The following is a 17,838-nucleotide window of genomic DNA, read 5'->3' as shown; positions in this document are numbered from 1 at the left end:
TACAATACATACAGATAAGTAAATAATGGCCTGCCCTCCTGGCAGCTCACAGTTTAATTGGAGAAGTAAATGTTCACCTCCACCCAAGCTCATTCATTACCAGCTTCCAACTATTTGTTTTAGCTCTTTGTATTTTATTAATTATTTGTGTTGGTCTCATTCACAGATGAAATTTTTCACTTGTAATTCCTCAGAACTAAATCCATTCATAGGGAATTCAGAGCAGGGCAAATAAATTTCACACCATCCAGTAGGAAATGACAGCAACAATGAAAAGGAGTGGGAGGGGCCTGGGGATCAGCCAATGGGACCAATTCAGTTCTCAACTGGTGTTGGGTTTTGAAAAGGTTGCCTCACTCTAACCTGTACAGCACAGTCTGTTGGGATCTTTGGCTCTTCCTATTTCATTTTGTTAGTGAGAGGTCTGCCAGAAAAGAACCACCGCTGACGACATAGTTCCACTCCTTCTGCTGCAAGTCACTGCCTCTGCATGTGGCATACTGTGTCTGTGCTGCACACCAAAAGTTTGAGGGCTTTGCCTGTGGGAAGACACAAAAAGAGCTGACATTCATAACTAGAATTGGGTGGTGGCTGAGGAACGTTCAGAGTCTCTATGTTCTTTTCCTCTGTTGTGGTGATCGCTGCTGCCAAGCAATAGATTGGAAGCTGATATCTATTCCCCAGTTCATCATAGTACTCTGTAAGTGCACCATGTATAATGTTACATTTGCACTATCAATGACTGCTTGTGCAAGTTCACAATAACTTCTCTCAAAAACACGTGCAATAGCCTTCAAGAAATCCCAAATCTCCTTACAGCCTTGAAAAGCTAGTGCAGTCAGCCAGGCGTGGTGGCTCACGCTTGTAATCCTAGCACTTTGGGATGCCAAGGTGAGCAGATCACAAGGTCAGGAGTTCGAGACCAGCCTGGTCAACATAGTGAAACCCTGTCTCTACTAAAAATACAAAAATTAGCCAGGCATGGTGGTGCACGCCTGTAGTCCCAGCTACTCAGGGGACTGAGGCAGGAGAATCGTTTGAACCCAGGAGGCAGAGGTTGTGGTGAGCCGAGATCACGCCACTGCACTCCAGCCTGGTAACAGAGCGAGACTCTGTCTCAAAAAAAAAAAAAAAAAGAGCTACTGCAATCTCCCAAAATTCAACCCTCTTGCTGCCCAGTTGTCTATCTGTCATGGGATAGTAGCTTTTCCTTTTTTGTTTCTCCTTTTTCTTTTTTTTTTTTTTATGATATTAAGTTTTAGGGTACATATGCACAATGTCCAGGTTAGCTACATATGTATACATGTGCCATGTTGGTGTGCTGCACCCAGTAACTCATCATTGAACATAAGGTATATCTCCAAATGCTATCCCTCCCCCCCCTACCCCCCAAACAGGCCCCCGTGTGTGATGTTCCCCTTCCTGTGTCCATGTGTTCTCATTGTTCAATTCCCACCTATGAGTAAGAACATGCGGTGTTTGGTTTTTTGTCCTTGCGATAGTTTGCTTAAGGAGATTTTGGGCTGAGACAGTGGGGTTTTCTAGATATACAATCATGTCGTCTGCAAACAGGGACAATTTGACTTCCTCTTTTCCTAATTGAATACCCTTTATTTCCTTCTCCTGCCTAATTGCCCCGGCCAGAACTTCCAACACTATGTTGAATAGGAGTGGTGAGAGAGGGCATCCCTGTCTTGTGCCAGTTTTCAAAGGGAATGCTTCCAGTTTTTGCCCATTCAGTATGATATTGGCTGTGGGTTTGTCATAGATAGCTCTTATTATTTTGAGATATGTCCCATCAATACCTAATTTATTGAGAGTTTTTAGCATGAAGCGTTGTTGAATTTTGTCAAAGGCCTTTTCTGCATCTATTGAGATAATCATATGGTTTTGTCGTTGGTTCTGTTTATATGCTGGATTATGTTTATCGATTTGCATATGTTGAACCAGCCTTGCATCTCAGGGATGAAGCCCACTTGATCATGGTGGATAAGCTTTTTGATGTGCTGCTGGATTTGGTTTGCCAGTATTTTACTGAGGACCCACTTGAGGAGGCAGTCTGTCCATTCTCAGATCTCCAGCTGCATGCTGGGAGAACCACTACTCTCTTCAAAGCTGTCAGACAGGGACACTTAAGTCTGCAGAGGATGCTGCTGCCTTTTGTTTGGCAATGCCCTGCCCCCAGAGGTGGAGTCTACAGAGGCAGGCAGGCCTCCTTGAGCTGCGGTGGGCTCCACCCAGTTCGAGCTTCCTGGCTGCTTTGTTTACCTACTCAAGCCTGGGCAATGGCGGGCCCCCTCCCCCAGCCTCGCTGTCGCCTTGCGGTTTGATCTCAGACTGCTGTGCTAGCAATGAGGGAGGCTCTGTGGGCGTAGGACCCTCTGAGCCAGGCACAGGATATAATCTCCTGGTGTGCCGTTTGCTAAGACCATTGGAAAACCACAGTATTAGGGTGGGAGTGACCCGATTTTCCAGATGCCGTCTGTCACCCCTTTCTTCGACTAGGAAAGGGAATTCCTTGACCCTTTGTACTTCCCGGGTGAGGCAATGCCTCGCCCTGCTTCGGATCATACTCGGTGCGCTGCACCCACTGTCCTGCACCCACTTTCCGACACTCCCCAGTGAGATGAACCCGTTACCTCAGTTGGAAATGCAGAAATCACCCATCTTCTGCATTGCTCACGCTGGGAGCTGTAGACTGGAGCTGTTCCTATTCGGCCATCTTGGCTCTACCCCCTTGTTTCTCCTTTTTCAAAGGCTGGTTATCACCTAGAGCAACTCAGGTGCCATCTGAGTTCTTGTTGAGTCTGCCTAAGGAGTTGTTCTGGATGCCCATACCCACTTGGGCTCCCCGGTGCTTGTCCACGACCTCTGGGCGCTTGTCTGAGTTCACCACCACGGGGCTCTGTACAGGTGCACTACTCCTCTCACTCAACACAGCCCAGCCCCCTGCTGATTTTTAAATTTTAACATTTATTGAGTGTTTACTATGTATTAGTACTGATAAGTGATTTACATATCGCAGCTCATTTAATCATCCCGACAACTATGCTATACTTACTTCTTATCCTATTAATAGGTGAGAAAACTGAGGTTCAGGGAGGTTAAACTACTTGCCAAAACCCCTCAGCTAGAAAGTGGAGGAATTTAGGATGGATCACATATATGGTATATTTTGAAGTGAGATAAATGGATTACATGTCAAATGAAATAGATCAAAAAAGTCTTGTAAAAGTAGGAATCTCCCTGCAAATGAACAAAAGGACTATAGCATGACTCATGGAGGCAGGGGCTACCAGAAGAAGAAGGATTCTCTCAGCCTCTCACTTCTCTTCTGTGGCTAAGATACGGCTGTGATAAGGGGTTTAGTGGGAGGGTATTAGGTGACCCAAAGACACCCACGTTGAAGCTCCACCTCTGCCACTTCCTAATGTTCCTGGACAAGTTTCTTACCCTATTTGACCTTCAACAAAATACAGGTGCAACTTTGTGAAAACACAATGAGATGGGCTCTTTGTAAACTGTAAAACATGATGAAAATGGTATTTATTACTTGGCCTCTTCTGTTGGTGGGACCAGAAGTTGCTGAGATACCGAGAAAGAAAAGGGCATGCTTAGAAGTGCTTCAACTCGGTCCTTTCTTAAACTGCTGTCCATGTGGGTGGTCCTCTGGATTCAGCTGGAAAAGAGTGGAGATTAATGAGAGCTAGTTTATCCTCTTACCCACAGCTATTGTCCTGGTAAAATGAGGATTTATTTGCCTTTCCTCGGGATTGACACAGCATGACACCGTGAGATGAATTTTTATCTAGGGCAGTGCAAAACATTGTATACATGCATTACACAAAATAAAAGCTTCTGTAAAGATTTTAATATTTGACTGCTATGCATGGAAAATGTGTCTGCATTATGTATACAATGTAAATTTTTGCAAATTTGAAAATCCCATTTTCAACAGACAAGCATAATGGTTCCAGTTTGCTTTGAGTAAGCTTCCTTTTTTCTAAGTATTAGTTAGTGTTTGGAAATGCTTTTTCTTTCTTTATTCCCCCTTACACAAACAAAATTACTCTGCTTAGAGCATTTATGACAAGTTCTCTCAAAAACTGAACACTGTCTGGGATTTTGCTTGAGAAACTATATAATCTTTATAGTGACAGCATCTTCTGTGTTTTCTTTTTAACCTCCTTGACTTTCCTCTTGTCTTTCAGTTACTCCTTGTGGACATTCTTCAACATCTCTCTACAACATCAATAAAATACAGGGCTTAGAAAATTACCTCAGCAGCTCTTCTGAATGAGTTAGACAGAGGTGTGTAGGTTGCTAAAGAACAATTCTTTCTCTTCTGTAAAATTATTTTCACTGTTATGATGAGCTTGATTGGGGAAGCTATCCCAATTTTCAAAATGCAGGGTTTCATGGTTCTGCAGTCCCTTTGATGTGATGCTCCATGGAAACTGCCAATTCTCTCTTCAGAAGAATGGTCTAAACCCTCTGAGTCTTTCACTAGGCCAAGTAGATAGGAAATTCTATCTGCTTGCTTTATTTCTTCTTCAAATAAATATCTATTTTGATATTATTTCTGTGTTCACAGATGAAAGTGGCATTTCAATTTTGTAAGGTGATACTTCTTACTGTTAGATGAGAATACCTTTGAAGGCTCATCAGGATCTTTTCATCAGGCAAGAAATGTCTCCCCTATAGTGTATCCAAGGAGGCTAAGTGTATCCAAGGAGGTCATTCTCCTGTCATCATGCCAGGTTGGTCCTAAGGCCGCCTCTCTCTCACCATCAGGAACCACCTTTTGTCCTCTAGACAGAATTAGGAAAGAGTGGGAAGTGGCAAATGAACTTTGTACTGTCTTTGAGCCCCTGTGGGGTGTCTGTGGTTTTCTACAGTTACCAGACTTTCCAAATCTGGAATGAACATTGGGCCCTGAGACTCCTGACAAAGCCCCTTCTCCCTTCAGCTACCCTGATATTCTACTCCTATTATGGAAGGCTCTGACCATTGGCATTGAATACTTTTCTTTACACTCTCTTCCAAAGACCCTCTCTATACTCCTTCAACTTCTGATCTCCGAAGCTCCCAATGTATTTAATATAAAACTCTCTTGACACAAGTTCAATCAGTTGGCCACATAAAGTAGGCCTTATGCATTATTGGCTTTAGGACTCTGTTGAGAATTCCCTAAGAGGGCTCAGGAAATGGTCTATATTAGTGCTTTTCCTCCCACGTTTCCAGCACTCCGAGATCTCCTACTTGTATCTCAGTCTCAGCTGTGTTCTTGGCTGCCATGCAAATATTCCTAGGATCCATTTTCTCTTTACCCTCACTCTGATACCACTTTATGGTCTCCCTCAATCCTTTCTGGACTTATTCAAAAGCCTCTTAAGTGATCCCATTGCCTCTGGACTCTCTCTCCTTTAGTCCATTCTTTATGTTGCTATCAGTCTTGTTCTCTAAAAGACCAGTCTTGTTAGGGCAGAGGCCAGTGGCTGCCTGGCATCTCAGGATCAAGTTGAAAGTTCTTAACAAATAATTCCTAGCCCTTCATTGAATCACTACTACCTTTATCTCCAGCCTCTTCAAGAATTTGTAAACTCAGATTCCTACAGGGCTAAGGTAGATAGATAAGTGAAGTAGGCTAGGAGAGAGTGGGAAGGACAATGGGAAAATGCAGAGCCCATTCCCCACCTTAAGGCAACTGCTGCTTTTTAGCTCTAATTCTTGCCATGCTGAAAGGTAGGTCCAAAATGGACAGATCCGATATTTCGAATGAAGTTAAAAATCTGGATTTTCTATGTGAATTCTCCTAATTTTAAAATGTTAAACATATTTTCTTTTAAACTAATAAATGAAAAGACAATGAGCAGACTAAATAAAGCATAGCAATCAGATGAAACCCACCGGCCACCAGGGTGCAATCTGTCCCCTGCCTCCATCTATTCTAATCCAGGGTTCAGTCAATGTTTTCATGTAAATGGCTAGATGGTAAATATTTTAGGCTTTGTGGGCCATAGGGTCTTGATGGCAATTACTTGACACTAGTTGTAGTGCAAAAGCAGCCATATGCACTAGGTCAATAAATGGGCATGGCTGGTGTTCCAATAAAACTTTATTTATAAAAACAGAATGGATTAGGCTGACTATAGTTTGCTGACTCTTGCCTAATCAAAGTAAGATATCTGATACTTCTCTAGAGACTCCACGTGATGATAGATTCTATCCCTTTATCCGAAATGGCATTTCCTCCTTCATTCACCTGGCTCGTTCCCTAGGCGTCCGTCATCAAGACTGAATGCAAAGCACCTGTCTTGGAAAACATGCCTGACTCTTTCTAAAGCCCAGCTGTGTTAGGTGCCCTCTTGGCTCCCATTTCATCCTGAGCATTCTTCTTATCACACTGTGCTTTCTCTTTTGTTTTATTCCTTGGTTTCTCTGACTGGAGCATGATCATCTCTCAGGCAGGCACTTATCTAGTAATTTATTGAGCAAAAATGAGCAATTGATAAAAGATACATGTAAAATTTAGACACCTAATTTAACAATGTCAAACAAGGAGATCTATTCTTTATCCATATTTATGAGAGGTTTCTAAGGTGGCACTAAACATCCTTGGGAGAAGCCAGGAGGAGTTGTTAGCCTCCTAGGCCAGGATTTAGGGAAAGTAAGGTCTGTGCTGGGCTCTGCCAATGACCAGCACTTGGCTGAATCAACTCTGTCACTTTCTAGACCTCGATTATTTATGTCCATAAGTCAGCTCTGCATCATGATCCCTAAGCGTCCCTTCTATTCCCAAAATTCTCTGGGAAATTTTCTCGACATTTTAAGCAGCATAGACTGTATATAGGTTAACCCTTTTTAATGCCATAATCCAGTGATAACCTCAAAGATTATTGAGGGACCTATGGAACTATTTGCCTCTTCATTTACTGTCCCCAAGTTATTTGTTTTGAGGAGTTTTCTGAGGGTGTTTTTGGTGTTTGGGGATGTTTTCAAAAAGTTTTCTCCTCCTTCAATTTCAGTCATAAGTTTTTGTACTTCTAGTAGTCTCCCAACTCTTTCTAATTCACTGTTTCTAATGTTTTACATTATAAAATTAGGTAACCAACCTTCTCTAAACTTCTTAGAATTGTGCAGATGGTAAAAGTGAATGAAAGCAGAATATTGTACTGTAAAGAATATGAAATTTAGGCCGGGGGCAGTGGCTCACGCCTATAATCCCAGCACTTTGGGAGGCCGAGGCGGGCAGATCACGAGGTCAGGAGATCGAGACCATCCTGACTAACACAGTGAAACCCCGTCTCTATGAAAAATACCAAAGAAAATTAGCTGGGCGTGGTCGCAGGCGCCTGTAGTCCCAGCTACTTGGGAGGCTGAGGCAGGAGAATGGCATGAACCCGGGAGGCAGAGCTTGCAGTGAGCCGAGATTGTGCCACTGCACTCTAGCCTGGGCAACAGAGCGAGACTCTGTCACAAAAAAAAAAAAAAAAGAAAAGAAAAAGAAATTTAAAGTTATAAATTTCAGATGAAGACTCAATTTTTCCTTGTTATTTACACTGCGCAGCCTTAGAGAAGGTGCCTAATCTCCCTGAGCACCTATTTTCCTCATCTATAAAATGAGGATAATCATATATACCTCATGCAGTTGTTTTGAAAGTCAATGATGATAAATTTCTTTATAATACTTAATAACAAAACGCATCAAATGATACTTGCTACATTTATTTTACTATTATTATTGGCTCTGAGTTATTGTGACGTTCAGGCCTCTTGAGTGGTCCTAATTAACCAGGTTGCAGGGGGATGCTTTTCCTCTTCCATCCAATTCCAGTGATGAGTCTTAGACACAGTCTGATGTTCAAGCAGTTTGTTCCACCAGCGCTCTTACAAGACAGAGAGGAGGAGCAAGTGGTATAAGGGCATGAGCAAGATACCATCCGGGCCAAATGATTGCTGCCTGATGGAGAGGGTCTCCATCTGTAGACCATTCTTAGAGTTTGGAAGATTTCTGTTCTTATACCTGTATTCAATCTGGGTCAGTTACCAGGTGATTCATTCATAAAGTGAGTTTGAACTATTCTTGGAAGGATAGGCTTTGTTGTAAGGCTCATGAAACTTGCATTGAGCCAATAATAATGTTTCATCTGCTTTCTTAACCATAGGCCTGGTGGTGACTGTCAGTGGCTGTGGTGTGGCCAGTGCACTTGGGATTATCATTCTAAATTCACAGGCCTCTGGGTCTGCTAGGTTTAGTAACGAGACTCTGAGGCAAGTTGGCTGACTTGTGTATGTTGTTCATGGGCTGCTGCCAGCAGCACCAAGCAGGCATCATTGTGGGTAGCACACCCCTGGAGAAGCCATGCTGTCTCCCTGTCCCACCCCCAGTGTCCATAAGGGCCTATTCTGAGGACCCCGTCTCTTCTTACTTGCAAGAGGACCAGTGCGCTCTGAAGGACTCTGAAGAACTCTGAACATGACAGTTATCGCCTGTCATAATTTCAATACATGGACTTAAGCTTTCATAACCTTTTCTTAAATTTCCAATTTCTGGGCTCATGGCTATCTTTTGAAAAGCTTAGTCAGATAGTATCTCAGAAAACACCAAGTACTCCACCTGATACATAAAAGGTTACCATAAATGTGGAATCTGAATTGTTCGTTCTATTCCCCATCATGGGAGTGGAAAGTTTCTGATTTCCTAACTGTGGTTTATATCTCTCTCACACTAATAGAGAGATAAAAAACCTTATATCATCTTGGATCCCTGTTGAATACCATGAGAGTAAAGACATGATCCAATTACAGCACATTCAGAGAGCAATTTCTCCTCTTTTTGTTAGGCAGTCAGTAAGATGTACTCTATTGTCTGTTGGAGAACTATGAATTAAAGTGCCTGGAATCTGAAGAGAGCTCTGTACAGCCTATTTTCCCCCAAGCTGGACATATCCTTGAATATGCTTTGTGGCTCAGTATGAAAGAGAGGCAGAAATGGTTGCAGGCCTGATCAAATCAAGGCACTGATCAAAGGACTAAATATACAGCTTGCCAAATGATGCATAGCAGGGGTGAGAGGGAGAAAAAGGATCAAAAATTGATACAGGCATACCAAAAATGAGTACAAAGCCTTGTGTAGAGAGCTAACCAGAAGCAGGAACATGAAATTGAGCCTAGGAAATACTAGAAATACCAGTCTTAACCCTCAGAGATGGTACCCTTATTGCCTGCCTTGGTGAAGTCTCCCAGAGGAAACTAAGGAAGGACTAAAGTTCATTCAGGTGATGTGTTTGTGCTGTGGAGCTGAGGGACAACTAAAAGCACAGCAGAGGTAACATAAAGAATCTGTAGGAAGGAAATTATAAAATTTGAATAGAAGAGAGATACACTATGTTGTCGGATAGAAAGCTCAATATTAAAAGTGCTAATTTGCCCAAAATTAATTTTAAAATGTAATTCAATTCCCATAAAAATAATAGAGCTATTTTTTTCTAGAATGGACAAAATTATTTTAATTTCATATGAAAGAATAAATGAGTTACAATAAAGTCTAAAGCAATTTAGCAGTAGAAAGAATAATGGAATAAAAAATTATAATTATTGCAATGTGGTATGGGGATAGGAATGGAGAGGTCAAACGAATAGAATAGAACATTCAGAAAAAAAAAAAAGAGAGGCATGTCTGTGGACACTTTTGCACATGGGCTCCATGTTTAAAAGTGGCATTATAATTCAGTGAGAAGAGAGGAAGGAGATGAAGTTGAGCCATTTAGCTGTCCAATTGTTAAAAAACAAAAGAAAGTTATAATTCTACCATCAGACCTTACATGAAAACAAATTCCAGATGATTTTTAAAATGTAAGAAATACCAGACTTACTACTACTTAATACTACCTGGTAAGCACTTAACATATCTTTCTGGAAGATTTTGTGGTCATAAAACTGGATTGCAAAATTTGGGAAGTTTCAACATATTCTGGAGATTCTGGATGCCAGAGCCTTAAACATATAAAAGTTACAGACTGTTTCACAACAGTCTTAATTTTCTTTTCAGTAAGCTAACATCTATAGTTGCTAAAAATTAAACCACTTGCTATTGATATTTGAAATTCCTTTTTCACATTTTTGTTTAATTCTAAGATGCTTTTTGAAAAGAAAGAAAGGGAGAAAAACAGAGCATACCTCAGACCTCTTTGAGTTAAAGATTAATCATGCAATTTAAACCATAGCCCAGCATAAAGATGGAAAGGTAATTGATCATATTAAAAGCAGTTTGCCATAGAAAAATGTTTTGTATCTTTCCAGTACTTCCTGGAGTCAAAGAATCAAACTGAGAAGAAAATACAAGCAGTATGTTATTGGGAGGCTATTGCAATCAGCACAACTGTTTCCAAATTGTTTGTCACATATTTCAGCCCCTGCTGTGGTTTTATATATATATATATATATCTTTCTACATTAGGGAAAAAAATCCGTTATCAGTCCAATTTAGCGTTCTTAAAGTGCTTCAGGTTTATAAGACGCTTCTTTAAGCAAGTTGCTATTGAGATAATTCTTTTTGTTTATGTGTAATATTCAAGTTGAAATCACAGTATTCACCTCTATCTGGCAGGCTGGAACATTCTGGTGAGAGATGTCACAAAATTTGCCCTTAGGGATGTATGAAAATGTAGCTTGGTGTGAATTCAACTGGGAATTCCCATACCTGTCATTTCAAATCAGCTCAGACTAGTTGCAGGCATTTTGGTCCGTTTTGCTATAAATAAAGAGATACTATGAAATGAAAATACACATAGTTCTGTTGGAGAAACTTGAAATCACTTCAGAGAAGCAATTATTTACCTCTGCTTTCGATCAGGCATCCATGTTGGTGGTCTGGCATCTGAATACCCAGACGCCTCTTGGAAACATGTTGGAGCACCGGGGTTCCACCCTGAAGATCAATGTGAGCTCAAGTCATACCAGCTCTTATTCACTTAGGGTTATCCCACGAGTGAGAGAGAGACTGTCTAAGGACAATAGGATTGCATGGAGTTTGGTTCTTCCTCCCAGACAATATTCCATTTAAATGGGTTACACTCATGAAAGTTCATGTTGGTTCAGGGTTTGAGACTTTGAAAGAAAAAGTTGAAAATGCAAAGTTTAACTGCTATGCTGCTGTAGTGACATCTATTTCTCTTCAAACTTGACACTGACAATGGCAATCACTGTCTGTGCAGGTGAATAGGGTCAATGCCTCTCTGTAGAGACCCACCCTCTATAGGGGCAAGCTAAGATGCTGTCTTGGCTAAGTCTAGTACTCACAATCTATCCTTTAAGGTGTTTCCGACATTGATGACTGACCCAAGGCTTTAACTTCAGAGTTTCCTAGGCCAGGCATGGTGGCTCATGTCTGTAATCCCAACACTTTGGCTTGAGACATTTGAACCCAGGAATTTGAGACCAGCCTGGGCAACATAGTGAGATCCTATCTCTAAATTTTTTTTTCTTAATTAGCCAGGTATGGTGGTGTGTTCCTGTAGTCCTAGCTATTCAGGAGGCTGAGACAGGAGGATTACTTAGACCCAGGAGGTCAGGACTGCAGTGAGCCATGATTGGATCACTGCACTCCAACTTGAGTGACAGAGTGAGACCCTGTCTCAAAAAAGAAGGGGGTTCTTTCCTTTAATCTCCAGTTACTTTGTATAACCTTATTATACTTGATTTCTCGACCTTCCATCCAAGATCCACTCTGAGTCTACCTATTATTTTTATTCAGGCTCCCAGGCTGTAATTAAGACATATTTTATTGTCTTCTAGTTTTCAGTGCTGTTTTCAGAAATCTACTGCTGTATGATTTTTATCGCTGCATTTGTGATTTATCTTTTGTCTCTCAAGAAATCATATAGACTCTTATCTTTATTTTATATTGAAATATCACAATAACGTGCCTGGTATAATGCTCGTTTCTACTCATCATGTTTCATGTTTGGGCCCTTCAATTTAGAAATTCATATCTTGTAATGTGGAAAATTTTCTCATGCCATTCCTTTGTTAATTTCATCTTTTCTGTCTTCTCTTTCTTATGGAACCTATTTAGTAAAAATATTGGACCAACTGATGTGATCTCCTCATCTTTTCTCTTCTGCTTTTCAATTCTTTATATCACTCACTCAAACATCTTTTTATCTATATTCTATCAATATAAATATTTTGTGGAAGATTTCCCCAACTTTATGTTCCAATTTTGAAATTTTCATTTCAATCCTTGTATTTTTATTTCTAAAGGGTTTTTGTTTTTCTGAATTTTTTTTCTAGCCTCCTTTGCCCTTACATGAATGCAATATCTTCTCTTGCCTCTGAAAATATTGATAATAGTTTTTGGAAGATTTTTTTCAGCACCTTAAATTGTGCTTGCTTTCTGCAGTTTTTTTTTTTTTTTCGGTCCTTTTGATTCTGTTTTTCCTCACTTCTGTAGAAAGGCCAGACTGAGTAACCGAATTTAAGAGTGAGGTGAAAAAGAAAGAGGGACTGGAGGAGGGGCAAGTTCTAAGCTCATCAACTGGTGAGCCTCACTGTAGGATAACTAAGAAATCTGGCCTTTATTTGAAGGCACCTCTAAATCTCATTATCTGTGAACCAGTCTGTTTCTCCTGATAATTTCTCTCATAGGAGGTATAAGTTGAATGCCAACATTCTGGGAGCCCTGTGTGGAAAGGGGTCTGGGGTTCTCACAGTTCATTCTATGGATTTCACCTCACCAACCTGTAGTCAGGGCTGCATCCCACTCCTGCTCCCTCCATGCCTGTTGTCCTTAGTCCAGAACCTTTTCGGTTTAATTTTCAAGAAAGGAAAGCCTACAAGGTGGGGTTTGCGATAATGGCTGGCTGCTCAGAGAAACAGATTGGATATTTTAAACTTGATGAAATGATGCTAAAGTTCACCCGGAAAAATAAGCATTCAAGAATGGAAATGTGGGCTGAGCATAGTGGCCCGTGCCTGTAATCCCAGCACTTTGAGAGGCGAAGGCAAGAAGATTGCTTGAGCCCAGGAGTTCAAGACCAGCCTGGGCAACATGGCGAAACCCCATCTCTACTGCAAATTAAAAAATTAACTGGGTGTGGTGGCATGCTTGTAGTCCCAGCTAATGGGGAGGCTGAGATGGGAGGATTGCTTGAGCCTGAGAGATCAAGGCTGCAGTGAGCCATGATTGCCTCACTGCACTCCAGGCTGGGTGACAGAGAGAGACCTTTTCTCAAACAAATAAAAAATAAATAAATAAAGGAAAATTCCGAAAGTCCTAAGTAACGCTAAGGAGTGAACTCTATCAGATACGAAAATGTGTTATGAAGCTCAGCCATCAAACTTTGGTGCTTGTGAAGGAAAGGGATGGCAGATTTATGAAAGAATAGAGTCATAAGAAAAATGTAAACAAATACCTGTGGGAATTTTGAATATAATCAAATAGCTTTTCATATCTGTAGGGAAAACATGAGTTATTCAAAAATATTCATTGTAACATTATTTATAAAACAAAAAATTAAAAGCAACCTAAATGTCCATCAGTACAGAACTGGTCTAATAAATGCATTAACTGCATACAACATTTATAAATGTTGAAGAGAGGCAGATGCATCTATGTGAGCCGATGTGGAAAGATATCTAATATATAAATTAAGTTAAAAACCAACTTACTGAATAATATGTTTAGTATTATCTCATATTGCTAAAAAATAGAAAGGGTGTAACTTTGCTAATCTATGCACAAAATCTCTAGAACTGTAAGGAATAGTAACAGTATTTAGCTCTGGAAGTGGGACTTGGGTGTCAGAGAGGGAGGAAAAGTCTTTCACTTTTCGCTTTATACTCTCTCTGTTCTCTGAATTAAAAAAAGAAATTCCCCTTGAGAAGGTACATCTTTGATTGATAAAATTTTATTTAAAATCAATAGCTACAACATTCCTAGCTTGTTGCCCAAATACTAGATTGTGTAAACAATTTTTAAATGTAATTGAAAAAGTATTGATTCTAGGCTATCCTATTCTATAGAAAATTCACCCATGAGCTGGGATTTCTTCAAGCTTGTCATTATTCCATATCTTTGTCTTCACCAACTCCAAGTGCCAATCACCATGTTTTTTTGCTTGCATCTTGCTTGCATTCTTTAGATGCAGTCATCTAATGTTTTTGGAACACTCTGTCCAGAACTTTTATTTGCTTACCCTGACACAACATGAAAGCTTCCCAGGAATCTGTTCTCTTAGGTCATTTGCTAGGGTTGCAGTGGATCTATACATAGCATAGTCTGATGGAGAATAGACTCATCTTCAACCCTGCTTTCACTCACTGGAGTGAGAAAATGGATCAGATAAGGGAATTACAGAGCACCACCCACAACGAACCATGTCGCATCATAGACAGCTAAGGAGTTTACGTAATTTCAAATTTATTTTGTTCTAGATAAAAGTTTTAAAATAATTCAGCTATATACAGAAAAAAACTAGCACTCATCACTCAGATTCTTTTTTAGCATTGATATTACCTCAGGACTCTTTTTAAAAGAATAAAATATAGCAACAGCCATAGTCCTGTTCCTCCCTATTCTTTCCCTTCCCCTAACACCCTTCTCTGCACAGGTAACCACATCTTAACCTCAATGTGGGTCCTTCCTGACCAGTTTTTCATATGCATTATGTCTGTCTGTACCCATAAGCAATATATAACAGGTTTCTATATTTTTAAAATTTTACATAAATGGTATTATACTGTACTTATGTGTTTCAATTACATTGCATTTAGCTACTAGTACCAGAAAAAAATCCTTCTACAGGATATTAAAGAACTAAGAATGTTGTTTGTCTTCATAACAAGAAGTCTAGGGAAAGCCCACCGTGGTGGTCCTTGGCCCGCTGATGTCATCTATCCATCCTGCTTCACTATCCTGGTGTGTGCTTGCAAGCTAGCAAACTAAACCTCAGAAATTCACATTCCAGGGAGGACAAAGAGGGAAGACCAACAGCCAAAAGCCTTGTTCTTTTTAAGTTTTATCTTTCTCTTTGGGAAGGGGAAAACACCTAGAGATGTTCACTGCATATTATTTGCTAGAACTGATGTACCCCTTGCTGCAAGAAAGGGCAAGTTGCTGATTCTTTTAACTTTTCAGCACCTTCAGTAGAGAATATCACCAGAAAAACAAAAAAGGAGGCTACTGATGACTTTCAGGTAGCCAGTCAAGAGTCTGCTCTGTTATCCTTTTACAACTTGCTTTTGCCATTCTTCACCATTATGTCTTTTACAATTTATCCATATTGGTAATCCTAGACACAATTCATTCATGTTAACTGTTGTTTAATATTTCATTATATATTACACTTTATTTGCACATTTTCTATTACTAGACCTTTGAGGTGTTGTCATTTTTTCAGTATTCCAAAAATGCCATGTGAATATCCTTCTGTATATGAATATACCTCTTTGTACTCCTGTGAAAATTATACATATATAAGTTAAATATATTTGTGCTATAAAACATAACACATTTAAAACACATATAAATCACGTGCCAAACATTTATATATATTAAATATACACCTGTTATATATGTATATATAAATATATCTCATACCTTATTTTGTGTTTTCAATGTAAATGCTTTTTCTAGGGTTCTTGTTTTCCTCTTCCCTGATTTTGTTTGGATTGATTATTGAATTCTCTATGTCCATTTTGTTATTGTTGTTCTATTACTGTGGAGTGACTCATTCTAGTTTCTTCCATTATTTTAGTCATTATCCTTAAATTTTAGCATACATAATTAACATAGAATACATAATTAACAAGGTCTGAAATAAACAAATATTCCTAGCATCATCCTGGACACTATGTTTAAATTAAAATGCTTTAATTATTTTCATCCCTTCCATTATTTATGCTATCAATTTGCTTGTGTTTTAGTTCCACCTTATTTTTAACCATTCAGTAATCATTATTATTTTACAATTAGTGGTTACGTTGGCTTCTCTACATGTTTAACAGTTTGTTTGCTTAACAATGCTTCATGCACCTACTCCTTCCTCTGTGTTTAGTTTTATTCTTTCTGAAGCTTTTCCTTTATTGATTCTCTTACTAAAAGTATATGATTAGTAAATTATCTCGGTAGTAGTAATTTAGCAGTGATTATTAGTCTTTTACTTAAAAATCTATTTTGTCCTCACTTTTGAAACACAGTTTATCTGGATATAGAATTCAAAATTGACAAATATTTTGCCTCAGAACTTTGTTGATATTAGGCAGTTATATTTTATATTGTTTTGTATTTATTTTGTTTTTGATATTGATTAAAAATATGCTCTGTAATTGTTATTCTTTTTTTAGCTAATCTGTCTTTTCTCTCTGGTTGATATTTTACTTTCTCTCTATGTATTGTATTGTACAGTTTTACTACAGCAAATCTGAGTGTTTATTTTACTTATTCCACTCAGAATTTGATATGTTTCTTCAGTTCTACAAAAAAATGTCTTAGAATAGTTCCTCTCTCACCTACCTTCTTTCTTCTGCAACAGATATATGTTGGACTATTTTTTAATTTATTCTGCATGCCCATTAACATTCTTTTACATTTTACCTTTCTATCTTTTTGTTTTTTAACCTGTGTTCTGGATGATTCCCTCAGATCCTGTTCTAATTCTCGGTTGAGCTGTGCCAACTGAGTTTTCAATTTTATTGCCTATGGCTTACACTCTAGATTTTGATTCTTCCTTTTTCAAATTGTCTAGAGTCTTATTCTTTCATTGTATTTTAATATTTAATTTAATGATTTTTTAAATTATTTAAATGCAGTTGTTTTAGAAAATCTTTCAGGCTGTTCTGTTTCTATTTTTTTACACTACTAGCTCTTCTTTTTAATGTTTTTAAATTATCTGCCTTCCCTTCATAGTGGTTACATATATATATATACATAGAGAGAGAGAGAGAGAGAGAGAGAGAGAGATTCACTCTTTCGCCCAGTCTGAAGTGAAGTGGCAGCACCTCAGCTCACTGCAACCTCCGCCTCGCTCCCCCAGGTTCTAGCAATTCTCCTGCCTCAGCCTCCCGAGTAGCTGGGGTTATAGGCACCTGCCACCATGCCTGGCTAATTTTTGTATTTTTAGTAGAGAAGGGGTTTTGCCATGTTGGCCAGGCTGGTATCGAACTCCTAACCTCAGGTGGTCCACCCACCTCAGCCTCCCAGAGTGCTAGGATTACAGACGTGAGCCACCGTGCCCAGCCTATTTATATTTTTAAAATATTTTTGTGAGACAATGTTAGAATGAAATGAGAAGGATATTAATTTATATGATTCTTCAGGTCAGTTAAAGCAGCACACACACATCTTTTGTGACGGTTTTCTTTATAAATAGCATGGAGCAGAGCTTATCGTTCTCACTGTGGGTTTTCCCTTTGTTTCTTACCTGTGGGGATTTGAGTTCAGATATGTGTTTAAAACATTGTTATAATTTATATACACAAATGCAGGAGAGATTTCTCTATCAGCTTATTTGTACTTGTATCTGGAACCGTCTTTTAATGGCTTTCTGAGGATGCGTAACTTGCTTAACATGGTTCTATACTCCTGTCAGCACTAAGTGATGTCATAAGGTCACCGAAAACAAATTTGAGGCCTTAAAAGTGGTTTCTGTACAATTCCTTCAGTATGTGCCAGAGATAATATCTGCTAATATGATTGTCTAAAGCTTAAGTTACAAATGTGTGGTCCACAGGCCAGATCTCATCTGCAGATGTACTTTGTTTAGTCCACACACAGCTTAAATCTTTTATATGCGATGCCAACATTTAAAAATTGGCAAATTTTACATAATGGTT

The 17,838-nt window shown here is 39.2% G+C and overlaps 1 protein-coding gene and 1 pseudogene across 1 annotated transcript in view; one reads left to right on the top strand and one right to left on the bottom strand.

Moving 5' to 3' along the window:
• The window catches only part of SLC9A9 (solute carrier family 9 member A9), a 591,979-nt gene that overhangs the window by 219,944 nt on the left and 354,197 nt on the right, over nucleotides 1–17,838 (top strand). The gene's annotated exons all lie outside the window — the stretch shown is intronic.
• LOC112132726 (ubiquitin domain-containing protein 2-like) lies at nucleotides 102–1,268 on the bottom strand (annotated as a pseudogene).

This window comes from Pongo abelii, chromosome 2 (assembly GCF_028885655.2).
Source record: "Pongo abelii isolate AG06213 chromosome 2, NHGRI_mPonAbe1-v2.0_pri, whole genome shotgun sequence".
NCBI lineage: Eukaryota > Metazoa > Chordata > Mammalia > Primates > Hominidae > Pongo > Pongo abelii.
The sequence above is the reverse complement of the archived record's forward strand: the minus strand, read 5'-3'. Positions and strand labels throughout refer to the sequence as shown.